This window comes from Hypanus sabinus, unplaced genomic scaffold (assembly GCF_030144855.1).
Source record: "Hypanus sabinus isolate sHypSab1 unplaced genomic scaffold, sHypSab1.hap1 scaffold_779, whole genome shotgun sequence".
Classification (NCBI taxonomy): Eukaryota; Metazoa; Chordata; class Chondrichthyes; order Myliobatiformes; family Dasyatidae; genus Hypanus; species Hypanus sabinus.
Window position 1 is genome coordinate 104,496 of NW_026781630.1, and position 18,292 is coordinate 122,787.

Sequence of the window (18,292 nt, forward strand, 5' to 3'; positions counted from 1 at the left end):
ATTGTCAACTGATCGCTGAGTGTGCGTTGGAGAAATAAATATAAATCTCCTGCCATCAGTTTTTCGACTGATGTGTAAAGGCTGGATACCTCGGCAACTTTCTCAGGGGTTGTGTTCAGATCCCCCTTTCCTGACACCTTCTCCATACGGCGAAGTCCCTCTCCCTCCGCCTCGGACGATTTACAAAATTCAAAGCGTTGATTTCACCTGTTCGCATGTCTTCGTCTCCTCCTCGACTCTCCTTTCTCCCCCACCCACAGGCTCGCTTCTTTTAAATTCTACAACTGCTCTTATCCGCGGTTCCTTCTCATTGTATCAGAAAATTCCCAGTTTCGTTTTTTAAATATTCTGGACTTTTTAGACATCTTTCATTTGGTGGGTAAAGCATCTAATTTCTGAAGCAACGCCAATGTAGATGCTTCGCAGCAGTTTCTCCTTTGGAGTTTGCCTCAAAACACTGCAGATTATTCTAAATTACTTTCTTTTCTGAGCCGAGTATCACATGTAACACAGACCGTCTGACCTTTAACAAACACCGCTGGTTTGGCTCTTAACTCCCACCCCACTACACGAAAAATAGAATATGCAAACTAACCCTGTTACAGTAAAACACCCACAGACCCTGATTTGAATTTTCTATGCTCCCGGTGTTTCAGAGTTTGAATCACAAACGATGTTTACCGGTCTCCCCTGAATCCCGCCGGTGATTTGCTTTACCCGTTCCATTCAAACTTGCAGCAATTCCTTAAAAACAGCGCAATACATTTAAAATTGAATTTGAAGCACATTGCTTGATCAATACGAAATAACACCAACGAGGCCGTAAAGGTACCGGTCACGATGGACTATTGGAGTTTACTTTGCCAGCGAATTTCCATTGATAACTCAAAACTGTCTTGCATGAATCCACTTCCCAAATCTACCGCTCTACAGCTCTTTAAGCTACCGGTTTATTTTCAGCCGAGGGCACTGCAAGGGGACTGCTGAACGAACACGCAGTTTGGCCGCAGTGTCTGCACCGCACTCACTGATACACCGGCATCACAACGCTGTCGGTAATTGACCGAGTCCAAGTACTGTGCACACAAATCTGCAAATGTTAGTTCGCCTCTGTCCTTACCAGGAACACCGATAACGGAAACGATCAGGTAATATATCTTTCTCACACGGTAAAATGTTTCAAGCATTCTGTGTGAGATTCAGCCTGTCTTCCAGCCGCCCGCGATCTCGCTGAAGAAACTCTGAGCTGATGAATCTCCACGGTCATTCATTTATACTCGATCCAGCACACTGAATATTCAATACTGCACAAGGCTGACGTTTTATTGCCCAACAGATAGGGTAAAAATAAACATGATTTCATTCAAGTGAAATCCCAATTGTGATGAGGTGTGGGTAGCTTGACACAAAATTGCAAAATCTCATAAGACGATTCGAGAAGTCAGTGAACGTTGTTGGGAAACGCTCTCCGGCTCATCTCTCGGTTTCATGATTGTTGCTCATCTGGTCCATTCCCAGGCTTTGCCGTCCATCGATTTCGTCATCAAAGGTGTAACATCATGGTTTGCTCTGTTTCACTCCGGAAATTGCTTCTGTTACAGGCGACAACAATAGAAATATGGCGTTTGTATGTTGCTGTTAATGCAATAACCAACATAACCTCTCGTTCCTCTGAATGAGGAAACAAAGAAATAGCGGACGAATTCAATAACTCCTGTCTTTTCCCACCGTGAGAGACGCCAGCAGTATGCCAGTCGAACGAGACTATCAAGCCATAGAAGTTGCTATTACTGAGGAGAAGGAGCCTGGGAGGCTGACAGATGTGGAGTTAAATTTGTCATCTGGACCAGACGGAAGAGACTTTAGTATTCCGAAACAGGGATCTGCCAGACTGTGGAAGCATTAGCGGCGAACTTTCAATACCAATTGGATTTTGGAATAGTCCACATCACTAGAATATAGGAAACGTCAATCCACATAACTTGTTACGAAGAGAGATGGTCAATAGACAGAACATTATACGGCAGGTAGCCTGACCTCAGAAGTTGAAAAGACGAACCTTTATGAAGGATGAGGTCTCGGTGACATGGAGACACATAATAAAATCGGCCGAATTACGGAAAGTCCGGCCTGAAAGCTGTTGGAATTCTTTGTCAACAACAAAAGGCAGATGAGATAAACGGAGATCAATGGATGTTGTTTCATTGGATTTTCAGAAAGCCTTTTACAAGATGCCACACACGAGAGTGCTAAAGAAGGTAGAACGCCATAGGTATTACTGAAAGATGCTATGGTGCATAGAAGATTGGCTGAATGACAGGAAGCAAGGAGAATAAATAAACAGGACTAATTCCTGTCGGCGTCGTTTGAGAAACGGTCAGCCCTGAAATGCCGAGAACGGGTCCCATTCCTCGAAGAACCGAAGTCAGCGTGTAACTCCAGGGCAGGGTCTTCAAAATATTCTGAAAGGAAAAGAATAAAGACATTAAAGATGGAAATAGAACTGTTTCCGAAGATGCAAGCAAATGATTCGCCGTTTAGAGCCTCCTTAACTTCGCCACGTATTCTCGATTTACTCTGGAGCATGCGTCGCCGGCTCTCGTAACCTTCCATCATCGCAGATGTACGTCAGTTCATCGATCTCTGCCTTCAGTGTGTCCAACCAGCGGCTCTGTTACCTCCTGCGGTGCCCAGCAGTACCTCGACGCTCAAACTCACTCATCGCCATGGATTTCATAATGGGATTAGCACCTTCTGATGGGGCCACGTGGTCATGAGAGTGGTAGATCAGTCGTTCAAACCGGCTATTTAATTGTCCTACCCAGGCTTCCGTCAGCCGATGAGCCGGTGATCTTAGCTCTACATTTAGCACACCTCCATTGCTTCCGTCAGGACAGTATGCAGGCCCGACGATCCGAATTCGTCTCCGATCTAGAGAAACTTTTATTTCCTCCTCCGACATCAGTAGAGTTCTCCTCTGGTGATTATCCGCAGACCAACGGTCAGTCAGAATGAACAAATCAGCAATTGCATGCGTTTTTCAATGATATACCGTCTCTGACCTTTCACATGGAAGAAGTATGTTCCCTTCACCGAGCAGTCCCACAGGCTATACGCCTACTCTGAAACTTGTATATCACCCTTTGATGTCTTCCTGGCTACCAGCCTCCGCTGTTCCCTGCGGAGGAGCCCGCGTTGGAGGTTCCGTTAGCCAGAGTCCTGGTACGCTGCTGCTCAGTACTTCGATGAAGACATGGAGGGCCATTCCAGTCGCCATCTATGCCTACTGCCGCCATGACAATTGCTCTGCCGCCCATCTAGACCTAACAGGCTTGGGGAATTGTCTGGCTGTCCACTTGATATCCACCCCTGCACAACTACTTTCTCTCTCCGGTTTGAAGATAATCCAACGCATCATCCCAGTCACTTACCGTCTCCAGCCGGCACCGCCCCTCAAGATCACACCTAACAACCACAAGGTCTACCCCAAGCCAGCTGTCTACCCCAAGACGGCCCAACCTACCCGATTCTGCACCTCCGGAACCTCGGACGGTTAAATGTGCTCCAGTGTACACGACTCACAGGTTGTTGGATGATCGAATATAAGGGATGGTGTTTATTGGGTGCCGTTGTTGCATCTTGGATCCTTCGCTCAACGATGATTTCCATCGAATGGATCCGGAATATCCTGGAACGTTAAGGATCGGCCGTCGTTCGTTGCGGGGATCCTGCCAATTCTGCTCCCGATGACATCTCCAAGCCTGCACATGCAGGTCTAAACGCAGATAGTGGGATTACCCTGCCACCCAGTGAATACTCGTCATCCACAGCCTATTCAACCCCAGCTCTCAACCACCGTCATTGTGCTATCATAGAAACAGCCGTCCGCAACCGGTCATTCCTCGCTCTCACTCTGCCTACATGAAGTATACATTGTTGACCGCTGTGTTTAGTTGCATTTCGCTCTTGTTTCGTGGCCCCTCGTAGCTTTTTTTTTAAATTTTGCCGACTGTAATTAACGTGGCTTATCCATCTCGAAATGGGATCAGTTGCATTCTGACAATTTGGAATCTACTTGCATTGGGGTAGCGACTTAATTAGACATGGAATGGAAAGCCATGTAGGGGAAAGATTATGACCCTGCACTGGTGGTTGGCGGTGCAGCTGCAGAACAGGAACATCTGGTCTAACTCTTACTTGAGCTGTTATTTGCACTATCGCTTGCGGCAGTAATGCCAATGCGAATGCCGAGAAGTAAAGCCATCGAAGACAATAACGAGAAACAGAAATGCCTAAAATACAGGTATGAACTTAGTTGATCTCTTTGATCTAGCTCATGGACGATCAGCTGACTGCAACGATCGTTCACGGATTTGTATAAATCACTAGCTGAATATTCTACAAAGAGGATAAATTTAAAATATGGATTCTTAGGACTGCATTTCGGTGAATGACCAGCGTACGCTGTGACATCATCACTTTGGTCAGCAACTGTGCAGGAGAAAACATTATCATAATGGTCAACATTCGGCGTGGATTAGTAATGACGCCGTCATCTTTGCCAGAAATGATATCATCATCTCAGCTCATCATCATCATCATCTTCAGCAGCAGCAGCAGTGATAACATCAGATTGGCAAGTGACGTGTTAATCAAAGCGCGGTGCAGACCATTCAACTTATATAACGGAAGTATCTATATGAGCAATAAACCAGACACGTAATCATTCAAACAGTTCAATAGTACAGTCAGGGTGTCGGCTTTATGTCAGCTGTCGTGCTATCCCAGTCCAGGTAGTGATACTCCAGAGAATCAGACAGATGTGGGTGAGTGCGCTTGCTGGACAGTTTAAGCACCTTCATCAAATTGTGTTTCACTTCAATCCCCATCTGCAGAGACCACTTTATTCTATTCATTTTCTCTAATTACAGCAATATTTACAAATTATTTCAAGATCTTTCACAAAATGCATGGAGGTCGGTGATCAGTGAGGTGCCTCAGGGATCTGTTCTGGGACTCTTACTCTTTGTGATTTTTATAAATGACCTGGATGACGAAGTGGAGGGATAGGTTAGTAAATTTGCTTATGACGCATAGGTTGGGGGTGTTGTGGATACTGTGGAGGCCTGTCAGAGGTTACAGCAGGACGTTGATAGGATGCTAAACTGGGCTGAGAAGTGGCAGATGGAGTCCAACCCAGATAAGTGTGAAGTGGTTCATTTTGGTAGGTCAAATATGTTGGCAGAATATAGTATTAATAGTAAGACTCTTTGTAGCATGAAGGATCAGAGGGATCTTGGGGTCCGAGTCCAGCTGTGCAGGTAGACTCTCGGGCTAAGTATGCATACGGTGTATTGACCTTCATCAACCGTCGAACTGAATTTAGGACCCGAGAGGTAATGTTGAAGCTCAATTGGACACCGGTAAAAACCCACTTTGAGTTTTGTGCTCAGTTCTGGTCGCCTCACTACAGGAAAGATGTGGAAAGGCTGAAGAGGAAATTTGCAAGGATGTTGCCTGGATCGGGAGCATCCCTTATGAGAATAGGTTGAGTGAACTCAGCCTGTTTACCTTGAAACGACGGAGGATGAGAGGTGACCTGATAGAGGTGTGAACGATGATGAAATGCATTGATCGTGTGGATAGTCAGAGGCTTTTTCCCGGGGCCGAAATGGCTGCACAAGAGGGCACAGCTTTAAGGTGCTGGGGTGTGGGTACAGAGGAGATGTCAGGGATAAGATTTGTTTCGCAGAGAGTGGTGAGTGCTTGGAATAGGCTGCCGGCAACGGTGGTGGAGATAGGGTCTTTGAAGAGACATTATTTGTTTGTAATATACATACATGATCTGGATGATGGGGTGGTAAATTGGATTAGTAAGTATGCCGATGATACTAAGGTAGGAGGTGTTGTGGATAATGAGGTGGATTTTCAAAGCTTGCAAGGAGATTTATGCCGGTTAGAAGAATGGGCTGAACGTTGGCAGATGGAGTTTAATGCTGAGAGTGTGAGGTTCTACATTTTGGCAGGAATAATCCAAATAGAACATACAGAGTAAATGGTAGGGCATTGAGGAATGCAGAGGAACAGAGAGATCGAGGAATAACAGTGCATAGTTCCCTGAAGGTGGAGTCTCATGTAGATAGGGTGGTGAAGAAGGCTTTTGGAACGCTGGCCTTTATAAATCAAAGCATTGAGTACAGAAGTTGGGATGTAATGTTAAAATTCTACAAGGCATTGGTAAGACCAAATTTAGAATATTGTGTGCAGTTCTGGTCACCGAATTATAGGAAAGATATCAATAAATTAGAGAGAGTGCAGAGACGATTTACTAGGATATTAACTGGGTTTCAGCACTTAAGTTACAGAGAAAGGTTGAACAAGTTAGGTATCTATTCATTGGAGGGTAGAAGGTTGAGGGGGGATTTGATCGAGGTATTTAAAATTTTGAGAGGGATAGATAGAGTTGACGTGAATAGGCTGTTTCCATTGAGAGTAGGGGAGATTCAAACGAGAGGACATGATTTGAGAGTTAGGGGGCAGAAGTTTAAGGGAAACACGAGGGGCTATTTCTTTACTCAGAGAGTAATAGCTATGTGGAATGAGCTTCCTGTAGAAGTAGTAGAGGCCAGATCAGTTGTGTCATTTAAGGTAAAATTGGATAGGTCTATGGACAGGAAAGGAGTGGAGGGTTATGGGCTGAGTGCGGGTCGGTGGGACTAGGTGAGATTAAGAGTTCGGCACGGACTAGGAGGGCCGAGATGGCCCGTTTCCGTGCTGTGATTGTTATATGGTTATTTGGTTATTTAGATAGGTACGTGGAACTTAGAGAAACGGAGGGCTATGGGTAAGACGAGTAATTTCTAACGGGATATGTTCGGCACAACTTTGTGATGCTGTAGTTTTTTCGTTTCTATGTTCCTAAAATAAATCTGTTCGCTTGTTCTACGTATCCATACTATAAGGAATTAACTACGTCGCTTCTTGACTGTAATTAATCTGATTAGGATTGTGCAACAATTCTCCCTTGATGTTGTTGCTACACATCCTGTTTGGAATCACAAAAACTTGTATATTTATCGCAGCATACAATATACATTTGTTCAAATGTTAACTGTATTAATCGTCTAGTAAACAAGGGTGAAAGTTGTAAATGATGTCGTCTCGATATTCTAATGCTCTCCGATGGTTCCATTATCAGCAACACGGCGCACCTATTTTCTTAAATTATGTTCTTTATCCACTGAATAATGCCGCGGTTTGCATCGAGCCCGGAGCCCGCAAATATTTGAGCGTAAGACGTCTTGAAAATAAATGAATAACACCGAATTTCATTTAGATATACAAAAATAAAAATATGCCGGAAAATCACTCTCTTTCCCTGGTGGCCTCGAAATGTAAGCACGGCCCAAAATGATGACACAAAGAAAAAGAGTATTTTCGCTAACCACCTGGTCATTCTTTAAAATAGTAACAAAATGCAAGTTCAACGTCTTTATTTTCTGCTGTCATTTTGGTCGATCGTTGGTACATTGTCCTCACACCTCTGCCTCTAAACTATATTACCGGTAAACTCCAATCGAAATCGACACGTTACACGGGATGGAAATTCTGCCTGTCATCTCTTTCTTTGCAGCCGATCACGAGTTCCATGTATGGCTGTAGTTTTGAAGTATTGATTCTGCCGGTTGTGAGTTTTGGCATTGCCAGCATTTTTATTCGCTGTCAACGGAGCGGGAATGACCAATAAATTCATGACCAATGTGTGCCAATATCGAGTGTCAGTGTGATCAGATGACTGGGCATCATCGCTGACAGTGTGATTGCGTTGAGGAACATGTTTATAAAGAGGGATATTTTCGCTATGTCCATCAACAGACTGGACGAGCTACGAAAGTACAAATTTTGCCAGAGGGGATACTGAATATGCAGTGACATTCTCTCTGTGTCCAGCAGTGAGACCCAATAACATTGTGTTACAGAGGGAACCGGACAAGCAGGGACATTATCTGTGTGGTTGCTGACAGGTCCGAGTAAGCAGTGATGATACCAGTGTGGCCAGTGATGTACCACTGGAGCGGCAACAGTTCTGTTCATTCCCGTAATGGAGACACCTGAAGGAGGGAAATAACCAATCTGTTATCCTTTGCAATCGATGGTGAAATGCCATGATTTTTTTGGGGGAAAATATTCTCATTTGAGCGGTCTATCCATAAGTATTATTGTCATGTTAAACGAAGACTGGGGAATGACACCTGTTCGGTTTTAATTAGCAGACCCACAAGCCTCTGTAGCAGGTCAGGAACAATCACACTATTGGAAGTATTCCATGGATACCACACTCCTTCCCCGCCCTCCCACCCCGGAGTGACCATGTGGGGTTTGGTATCACACAATGAACCGGATCAGGGGAGAAGTCTCTCCGTAGCTGAGCATATCGGACACAGTAACCACAACTCCCTAACATTCCCCGTTTGGGGACACACTTTGGGGGTGATAAATAAAGCTCCACACTGTATCTGACCAGTGTCCCAGGGGTAGTCGCCCTCAACACCTTACAACATTCGGCGCAGGGGATTTCACCGTTTAAGTGCTAATTTGTTTACCGACTGCCTCTCCTTTTGGAATAAGAATCCCAGGTTAGGTTCCCTGCGGCCGAAGATCTCCTCCAACGCTGCAAGCACAAAATGATTCGGGGAAGAGCGATTTTGCTGTCTGCCCGTGGAACGGAGACTAATGAAAACCGATTGAGAAGTCGGGGACTGATTTATAAGTCTGTGACTAGTAGCGGGCAGTAGGGATAGTTGTTGGGTCCTGAGGTTTGAGCGGTACAAATTGCTGATGAACCTGAGTATCATTTACACTCCACCGCGTATCAAACATAATTTTATTAGATGACGTGCCGAATCTTTGCAAACGTCTAATAAAACAGAAAGGCTGCACTGGCTTCTTTATAACTGACCAATAAGACCATAAGATGACGATGGCATTCGTCTGTATCGAAGGACAATTGCTATTTGTGCTGAACAAACCAAATGGAAATGTGGTCCAGAGCTGACCCCCCCCCCCCCCCCGGGAACTATGCTGCTAATGAGAGAGAGAGAGATGAAGAACAGGGGTAGAGGCAATTGCTACAGTTAGGAGAGAGACGAATGATTTAAGTATTATGGCTTCTTCACTGATGGAAATGTAAACAATCATTTGCTACAAGGACACTTCTTTGCTCGTTAACATTCTTGCTGAGACAGCAGGGAGTGGCCGAGTTTGATGGACATGGTCATTTGAGTTGATGGACGGCTGATACACCATCAAGGGGAGTTAAACGACGGGTCTGCGGAGACACAGATAGACAGACCAGTGGACACTGAAAGACTGTTGGGCACCCACAGGAAGGTGGGGGACTGAAGGATCGGTTCAGGAGAATCGGTCCGGAGCACGGTGGATGAAGGCAGACCGGTGGGGACTTGTGTGCGTCCGCCCTTGCCTGGGTGACGAGTCCGTCACTGAAAAACGGTCTAGCCCGGAACGGAAGGGTCATAACCGATGACCCCCAACCGTACAACGGAACACGACTACCGAAGGTTTGCCTGCTGCAGCTGCTCAACTCTCTCTCTCTCTCTCTCTCTCTCTCTCTCTCTCTCTCTCTCTCTCTCTCTCTCTCTCCAACATTGCAACACAACAACAATTACCTCAGCACGAACTGAACTGAACTGAACTTTATATTCTTCTATGACAATTCATTTACCCCGAGACATTGATAGAGCTTGTTTCTTATTATTGATTATTATTCCTACACTTCTATGTTTATTATTGCCAACCTGTTTTATAAGTATATTTGCATTATTGACACTGTTTTGCTTATTTTACTAACAAACACCTCTAGTGACGGTACCACCAGACTCCAACGTATCATTCATTTTCTGCTGGTCTGTTAACCCAGTCACGGGGTACGTAACAAATTGGTGCATCGTCTCGGGATTTGAATTCGCAAATTGGGGTGCCGGTGAATCTGGATAGATTTCCCTTATCTGATCTGGTTGTGTGAAAAACCAGAAAGGCAGGCAGCAGAAATGGATGTTGACGAGTGTCTGTCAAGTCCGAACCCTGTGGGTTTAAAGACGGCTAAAAAGTCTGAGTTGTGGGAGATGCTGGAGTCCTTGGAACTCACGGAGGTGAAGAAAGGGATGACGAAGGCTGAGATACAACGTACGATAGCTGAACATTATGTCACGATGCAGATATTCAAGGCGGAGGTGTTAGAACACTTTCCTGCAGGGAAAGGGGAGGTCCAGTTACGTCTAGAATAGATGCGACTGGAGAGAATTAAGTTGGAGGGGGACGAAGCAGAGAAACAGCGACAGTTCGAGAGGGAGAAATGGAAACGTGTGGATAGCGGGGCAGACCGTGGGGAAAGTTTAATGTTAGTCAGGAGATTAGGTTGGTACCTCCGTTCGAGGAAACGGACATTGATCGGTACTTCCTGCATATTTAAAAAGTGGCCGCCAACCAGAATTGGCCTAGAGATAAGTGGGTGGTGTTGTTACAAAGTGTAATTAAGGAGAAGGCTCAAGGAACATGTGCGGCGTTGTCTGAGGAGGTTGCAGAGGATTATGAGGAAGCAAAACTGGCTATCCTTTGGGCCTATGAGCTTGCACCCGAAGCGTATAGATAAAAGTTCAGGGACTTAAGGAAGCAGTGGAATCAGACGTTCACAGAGTTTACCCTCGAGAAGTGTGTCTACTTCGACCCTTGGTGCGCTGCAGAAGGGGTGGAGGAGGACTTTTATAGCTTAAGAGAGTTGATCCTGATCGAAGAATTTAAAGATTGTGTTCCGGATAATGTCCGGACATACCTGAACGAGAAGAAGAATAAGCCCATATCAGAATCTGCCAAGCTAGCAGATGAATACGCCTTAACCCACAAGATAAATTTTTCCCCAAATAAGAGCTACCAGAGGGGTGGTAGGGACGGTAGAGAAAGCCCACCGGCTAAGTCAGAGAATAAGCAGGGAACTGGTGGAAAGGGTAAGGAGGAGGAAAAGCAGGCTGGAAGGAAGTTTGCCAGCTTTACGTGTTATAATTGTGGGAAAGCTGGTCACATCGCATCTAAATACCTTGCTCCGAAGAGAGAGACAGGAAACGGAAAGACGACAACCCCGACTGGTTGCATTGAGCCGTTCAACAGCCCGATGAAGAAGGCGAGGTTAGATAGAGCCCAAGAGGGGCGTGAGAGGTTTATTTCGGAAGTGTTGGTATCTGTGAAGGAGGGAGAAACTCCAGTTTCAGTGCTGATCTGGAGAGATACTGGGGCTGGTCAGTCATCGATCCTAAGGAAGATGTTAGAATTCGGTGCTGAGACCGAGACCGGGGAGGTAAATGTGATAAAAGGTATCGGAAAGGGGACTGAGTCCGTACCTTTGCACAAGATATATCTGAAATGTGACCTGGTATCTGGACCAGTCGAAACCAGGGTGCCATTAGATGAGGACTGGGCGGTGGTACACTAACTAGGTGGTGGTTCCGAAGGTTTATCGGGAAGAAATTTTGAACCTGGCTCATAAGATACCCCTAGGTGGACACTTGGGAGTGAGGAAGACAGTAGATAGAGTTATGAAAGATTTTTACTAGCCGAATGTGAGGAAAGATATTATCGACTATTGTAGAAGGTGTCACACCTGTCAGGTGGCAGGAAAGCCAAATCATGTTATCCCTAAGGCACCTCTTAGACCGATACCCGCCTTTGAGGAATCTTTTTCCCGAGTCATGGTGGATTTTGTGGGTCCCCTGCCTAGAACTGCGAGTGGGGGGTCAGTACGTGATGACCATGATGTGTACTGTCACTAGATGCCCGGAGGCTGTGCCCCTGGGGAACTTTAAAACTCCCTCGGTGATAAAGGCACTCATTAAATTCTTCACCACGGTAGGATTGCCTACGGAGATACAGTCAGATCAGGGGAGTACCTTCACGTCCCTGACTTTTCAGCAGATGTAGACTCAAATTGGAGTTAAACAAATTCTGGCCTCTGCATACCACGCAGAATCTTAGGCGGCGCTGGAAAGATTCCACGCGACTTTAACGACCATGATTAAAACATACTGTCAGGAAAACACTCGAGACTGGGATGAGGGACACGGTTCAGGAATCTCTGGGGTTCAGTCCATTCGAGCTTATTTTTGGTCACAGGCCCACTAACCTTATTTAAAGAGAAATGGTCTAGCCCGACCATGCATGTCAATATGATTGACTATGTTTTGAAGTTTCGAGAGAGGCTCCACAAGGTTTGCGACCTTGCAAAGAAAAAACTCAAAGACTCCCAAACTAAAATGAAGCAATGGTATGATTAACGAGCCCGAGGACAAGAATTTCAAGTGGGCGATAAGGTCTTGGCTCTGTTCCCTGTAGTTACCAACCCCCTACAGGCGAGATTCCAAGGGCCGTCCAAAGTGATCAAGAAAACAGACTCACTGAATTATGTGATCGAGACTCCTGATAAAAGAAAGCCGAGCCAGTTAGTACACGTTAATATGTTGAAAGGTTATCACAATGCAGAGCCCGCGCCGGTCGGTGCTGTCACGAAAACTGATGAGGCAGTAAGGATTGATAAGGAGGGGCCCGAACGTTTTGAAAAGATAAACTTAGTGCCCACCAGACTAGTGAACTCTGTTATTTTGGCCAACTTTGCTGATAAGGTCAGTCATTTGAAGCCTGGACAATAGGAGCAGCTGACAAAGCTAATTAACTGCAATGCAGATTTATGTCCAGACGTTCCGAGAAGATGCGAGGGAACAACATATGATGTTATTGTAACTTCAGCCCAGCCTATTCAGCAGTCCCCTCATCGGATGAATTTGGAAAAGATCAAGCTAGTGGAAAAAGAAATTGAACATATGTTAGCTGCTGGTAATATCCGGGAATCTTCCTCAGCATGGGCATCTCCATGTCTGGTTGTCCCGAAACCCGATGGTAGTGTAAGGTTCTGTACAGATTACAGGAAGGTGAATGCCGTCACAAATACTGATGCTTACCCTATCCCCAGGGTGTATGATTGCATTGATAAATTGGGTAAGGCGAGATACATCACCAAGATTAACTTGCTAAAAGGTTACAGGTGTGTTCCTTTAAATGACAGGGCTCGAGAAATTTCAGCATTTGTCTCTCCATCAGGGATATATGAGTACAATGTCTTGCCTTTTGGAAAGAAAAACGCTCCAGGGACATTTCAAGGAATGATTGACTCAGTGATTAAAGGATTAAAGAACACAGGGGCATAAATTGACGATTTAGTGGTTTGGAGTGATACGGGGGACGATTACATTGAGGCTGTGGGAGGAACTATTTAAACGGATGTCTGCAGCCAATCTCACAGTGAACCGAGCCAAAAGTGAGCTTGGCTATGCCACGGTCACATACCTGGGGTATATGGTGGGACAGGGGCAGCTGGCTCCTGTGCAGGCGAAAGTACAGGCTTTTTCTGAAGCTCCCGTGCCGACTGATAAGAGGGCACTGAGAAGGTTTCTCGGGAATGGTGGGATACTGTCGGAAGTTTTGTAAGAACTTCGCGGATATTGCCCTCCCTCTTACAAAGCTCTTTCAAGAGAATGAAAAGTTTGTGTGGAGCAATCCTTGACAAGAAGCCTTTGAGAGGCTGAAAACTATATTATGGAACCACCCTGTGTTAAAAGCACCTGATTTTTCGAAACCCTTCTCCCTGGCAACCGACGCAAGTGACGACGCCGCAGGCGTCCTGCTGCAGAGAGCTGAAGACGAAATTGAACACCCAGTGGCTTATTTCTCTAGGAAGTTCAATGTGCACCAGAGAAATTATCCCACTGTAGAAAAAGAATTACTGTCACTTGTTCTGGCGTTACAGTATTTTGAAATTTACATTTGTCCGGCACAGAAGCCATTGATAGATTATACTGATCACAACCCATTGGTGTTCTTGACTAAGATGAAGAATAAAAATACACGGTTGTTAGGTTGGAGTCTGGTGTTGCAAGAATTTGATATCAAAATGTAACATGTAAAGGGAATTGACAATGTAATTGCTGATTGTTTATCTAGATGTTAGATTTGAAATTATATCTGTGTTACTCTGTTAGTTAATGACTGCATCTGTATTATATTAGATTCTGTAATGTGCCCTACTATTGAATTTTCCCCCCGGTAAAAATTCTTTTAAGGGTGGAGGTGTTATGGGTGATGAGAAAAACAGTTGGAGATGCGGTCCAGAGTCGACCCCCCTTTGAACTATGCTGCTAACAGTAGACAATAGACAATAGACAGTAGGTGCAGGAGTAGGCCATTCGGCCCTTCTAGCCAGTACAGCCATTCACTGTAATCATGGCTGATCATACACAATCAGTAACCCATTCCTGCCCTCTCCCTATATCCCTTCACCCCTATATCTATCAGAGCTCTATCTAACTCTCTCTTGAATGCATCCAGAGACTTGGCCTCCACTTCCCTTTGGGGCAGAGCATGCCAGATATCCACCACTCCCTGGGTGAAAAAGTTTTTCCACATCTCTGTTCTAAATGGCCGACCCCTTTACGAGAGAGAGAGAGATGAAGGGGGGGAGATATCATCTTGCAGATGGCAGTGAGAGAGACAAGGATTAAAATGGATGATTTAGTATTATGACTTCTTCGCTAATTGTTGACTTTAATGCCAAGGACATTTGGCCTGTTTGTGTGGATCCCTGCTGACACAGCAGAGTGATGCCAGGTGCCTGCTGGGACAGGAGGGAGTGACAGTTTGATGGACATGTTCAGTTGATGGATGGCTGATACCCCGTCAGAGGAGATAAAAGACGGGTCTGCTGAGACAGTAGACAATAGACAATAGGTGCAGAAGTAGACCATTCGGCCCCTCGAGTCTGTACCGCCATTCTGAGATCATGGCTGATCATTCACTATCAATACCCAGTCCCTGCCTTGTCCCCATATCCCTTGATTCCCCTATCCATCAGATATCTATCTATCTATCTCGACAGGAGGGAGTGACAGTTTGATGGACATGGTCAGTTGATGGATGGCTGATACCCCATCAGGGGAGATAAAAGAAGGGTCTGCTGAGACACCGGCAGACACGCCACGGAACACTGCAAGAGTGTTGTGCACCCACAGGAAGGTGGGGGCTTGGAGGACCGAATCAGGATATGTCACACTCAGTGTGACGGCAGGACCGGTGGGGGCTTGTGTTTGTGTGTGTCCACTCACACCAGAGTGACGAGTCCTCCACGGAAGAACGGTCCAGCCGAGAACGGAGGGGTCATAATCGAATGACCACATGATACAACGGAACAAGAAGACAACGGAAGGTCTGCCTGCTGCAGCTGCTGACATCTCACTCACACGCACTCTCTCCAACGTCACAACAACAACTACCTCGACTTAAAATGAACTGAACTGAACTCTGCATTATCTTAAGACTATTCATTTACTCCCAGAGTACAATAGAGCTTGGTTTTGATTCTTATTTCTACGCTTCTGTATTTATCATTGCTAACCTGTTTTATTTTTATATTGGCAATTTTGATACTGTACTGCTTAGTTTACTAATAAACACCTTTAGTTACAGTACTACCAGACTCCAACGTGTCATTCCATTTCTGGTGGTTTGGTAACCCGGTCACGGGGTACGTGAGAATATACTCACTTTGCCCTGGTTTCTGTCCTTGCTCGTATGAAGGTGGTTTACCTATTTATGCAAGTATTTCTCTGACAATAGAGATGTGACAGCCTAATGTAACATTGTATGGAAAAATAAGATAACACTGATGCAGACATGTTTTATACATTTAACAAACGGCTTTTTTAATGCAGCAGAGTTAGTCAGTTTTTCAATGTTCGTCGTCAGCCGTGTCAATGTATCCTTGAACTCCCTGTCGGTTGCTGCCGTACGCTCCAGTATTTGTTGTTGTTGTTTTAAGTTTTAAGTTCTCCTGCGCGTGAGCCAACAGCTGTCAGTCGTTTTAAGTTTTTCTAGTCTGTAACTACCCAAACCCGCACTTCAACGGCGAGATTCGACACCAAACATGTCGCTTGTTTTCGGTAGCTGTGTCCTGCGCATGCGCAGCAGGAGGAGATTCGCCGAAATCTCCGTTTCTGTGTGGACAGAGATATTTTCAAGAACGCATAATGTGGACGCCTGTTGTTTTCAAAATTATCCAGTGTAGTGTGGATGTAGCCCAAGAGTTAGCAATGTTATGCATATATAGAGGTATAAATAAAGTTCTCAATCTCAGGTGGCAGGTATTACAGGCTTACGATGGTACGTAAGGAAGTTCCGTTCAGTCCGCAGAACTGAGGCGAGAGAGAGAGGTATTTGTAATCCGAATAAACAGATGTCTCTGATCTTCCCGTTGCTCTCCGGATCCTTCAGGTGAGCCAAATGTTGACTTCACCAAGGGTACCGTCTTCAGGTGGTAAAGAGACCGACCAAGGTAGGGGTCAGGGGTGGGCAAACTTTTTGAATTGTGGGACAAAGTGTTCTAAAATTTGACAGGGGAGCCGGACCAGGAGCAGATGGACGGAGTGTTTTGGTAATACACCTCATAAGAGAAAATAAAATACCATGGGATATGTAGAAAACATGTGCTTTAATTTCAATTGAAAATGAACAAATGCATTACAAGAAAATATCTGTCTTTGAAGTCCCATGGTATTTAGCTGTTTATTGAAATGGCTTTTAAAACACTGAAAATTAAATGAATAAAGTACAGCTTTTTTAATAGTAACAGATATTATTTTAAAGCACTGAAAATTCTGTTATCCTTCAAGATATTATCATCATCACTCTCCTCCTGACTGTCTTTATTTCAAAAACGGTAGGAGATGCAGGTCTACTTGTCATGCTCCTTCTTATTCAACTGTCCCCTGTGCCAAAACTCAACAACGACCAGCACAAAGACAGAACAATGACAGTGCGCCAGTGTGCGGAGCGCGTTATTTGATCTGGAGCGCATTTTTTATTCTGAGAACATACGTGCACCTGCGCACTACTCATGTCCATCACTTAACAGAAATGACATGTAACATGTAAGGCTTATTGAAAAAAAAATTTCAAATGCATTTTTTACATAACACAACGAAGAAACTTATTTTTAATTTCAGTGGGAACAGTGTTGTTGGTCTCCCTTTTTAGCCAGCGCATCAAAGTCTGGATTTAGTTTTGTTTTGGCGATTCTCAGGATGGATCTGAGGTGTGGGTCAGTTAACTTGGATCTGTGGCTGGCTTTGTTGATATTCATGACGCTGAACGCCTGTTCACACAAATAGCTCGAGCCGAACAAAGAGTAAAGCGCAAATGTGGAGTAAGACGCTGCACCTCAACAAAGGTCAATGTATATAGAGTGCGTCATCTATTGGGAAAACGCCAGAATAGCGGGGAAAAAACGTTAACAAGGCTTATTAATATAATTTCATCAAGTTCTGCGGGCCGGATTAAAAAATATGGCCCGCGGGCCGTAGTTTGCACATGCCTGGGTTAAACACACCGGTAGTTCCCACACTGTAACAGCCATTGGTCCAGTTCCGCGACGTACGAAAGAACTCCAACAGTGATTTGCCTTCTTCAGTGAACAATCTCGCCCAGACAAGGGTAAACACGCAAGTGATATTCACAATGGCTTCCCTCTCACTAGAGAACCCACTCCTGTGGATTAACGGTGTGACAATCACACTTCTGTATTCGAACGGAATCGAAATCACCCCTCACAGGCTACTTGGAGAGTCAAACAGTGATCTCTTTGTCACTAGGTTTTCTCTGTTTCAAACCTTCCACTCCTCTCTGCAAACTTCTTCCGGCTGCAGCACTTGTGAAAGTCATTTATCAACACTCTGGATCGATCTCCACTCACCCCTTTTAAACTCCTGAAAGTTTAAACCAGCCACCCCACGCACTGGTGTCTTTCATTAACCGAAGCCATGTCTACTCTGACTGTGTCCTTGTATATTGCAACTCTACAAATCTCTGGTGAGACTGCACTTAGAGTATCGTGTTCAATTCCGGTCACCTCATTATAGGAAGGATGTGGAAGCTATGGAGAGGGTGCGGAGGAGATTTACCAGGATGTTGCCTGGTTTTGGAGAACAAGTCACATGAAGTAAGGTTAGCAGAGCTGGGACTTTTCTCTTTGGAGTGTAGAAGAATGAGAGGGGACTTGATAGATGTCTACAAGATTATGAGAGGCAGAGATAGGGTGGATAATCAATCCCTGTTTCCCAGGGCACCAACTGCAAACACCAGAGGGCATCAGCACAAAAGTAAGAGGGGAAGTTTAGGGCAGACA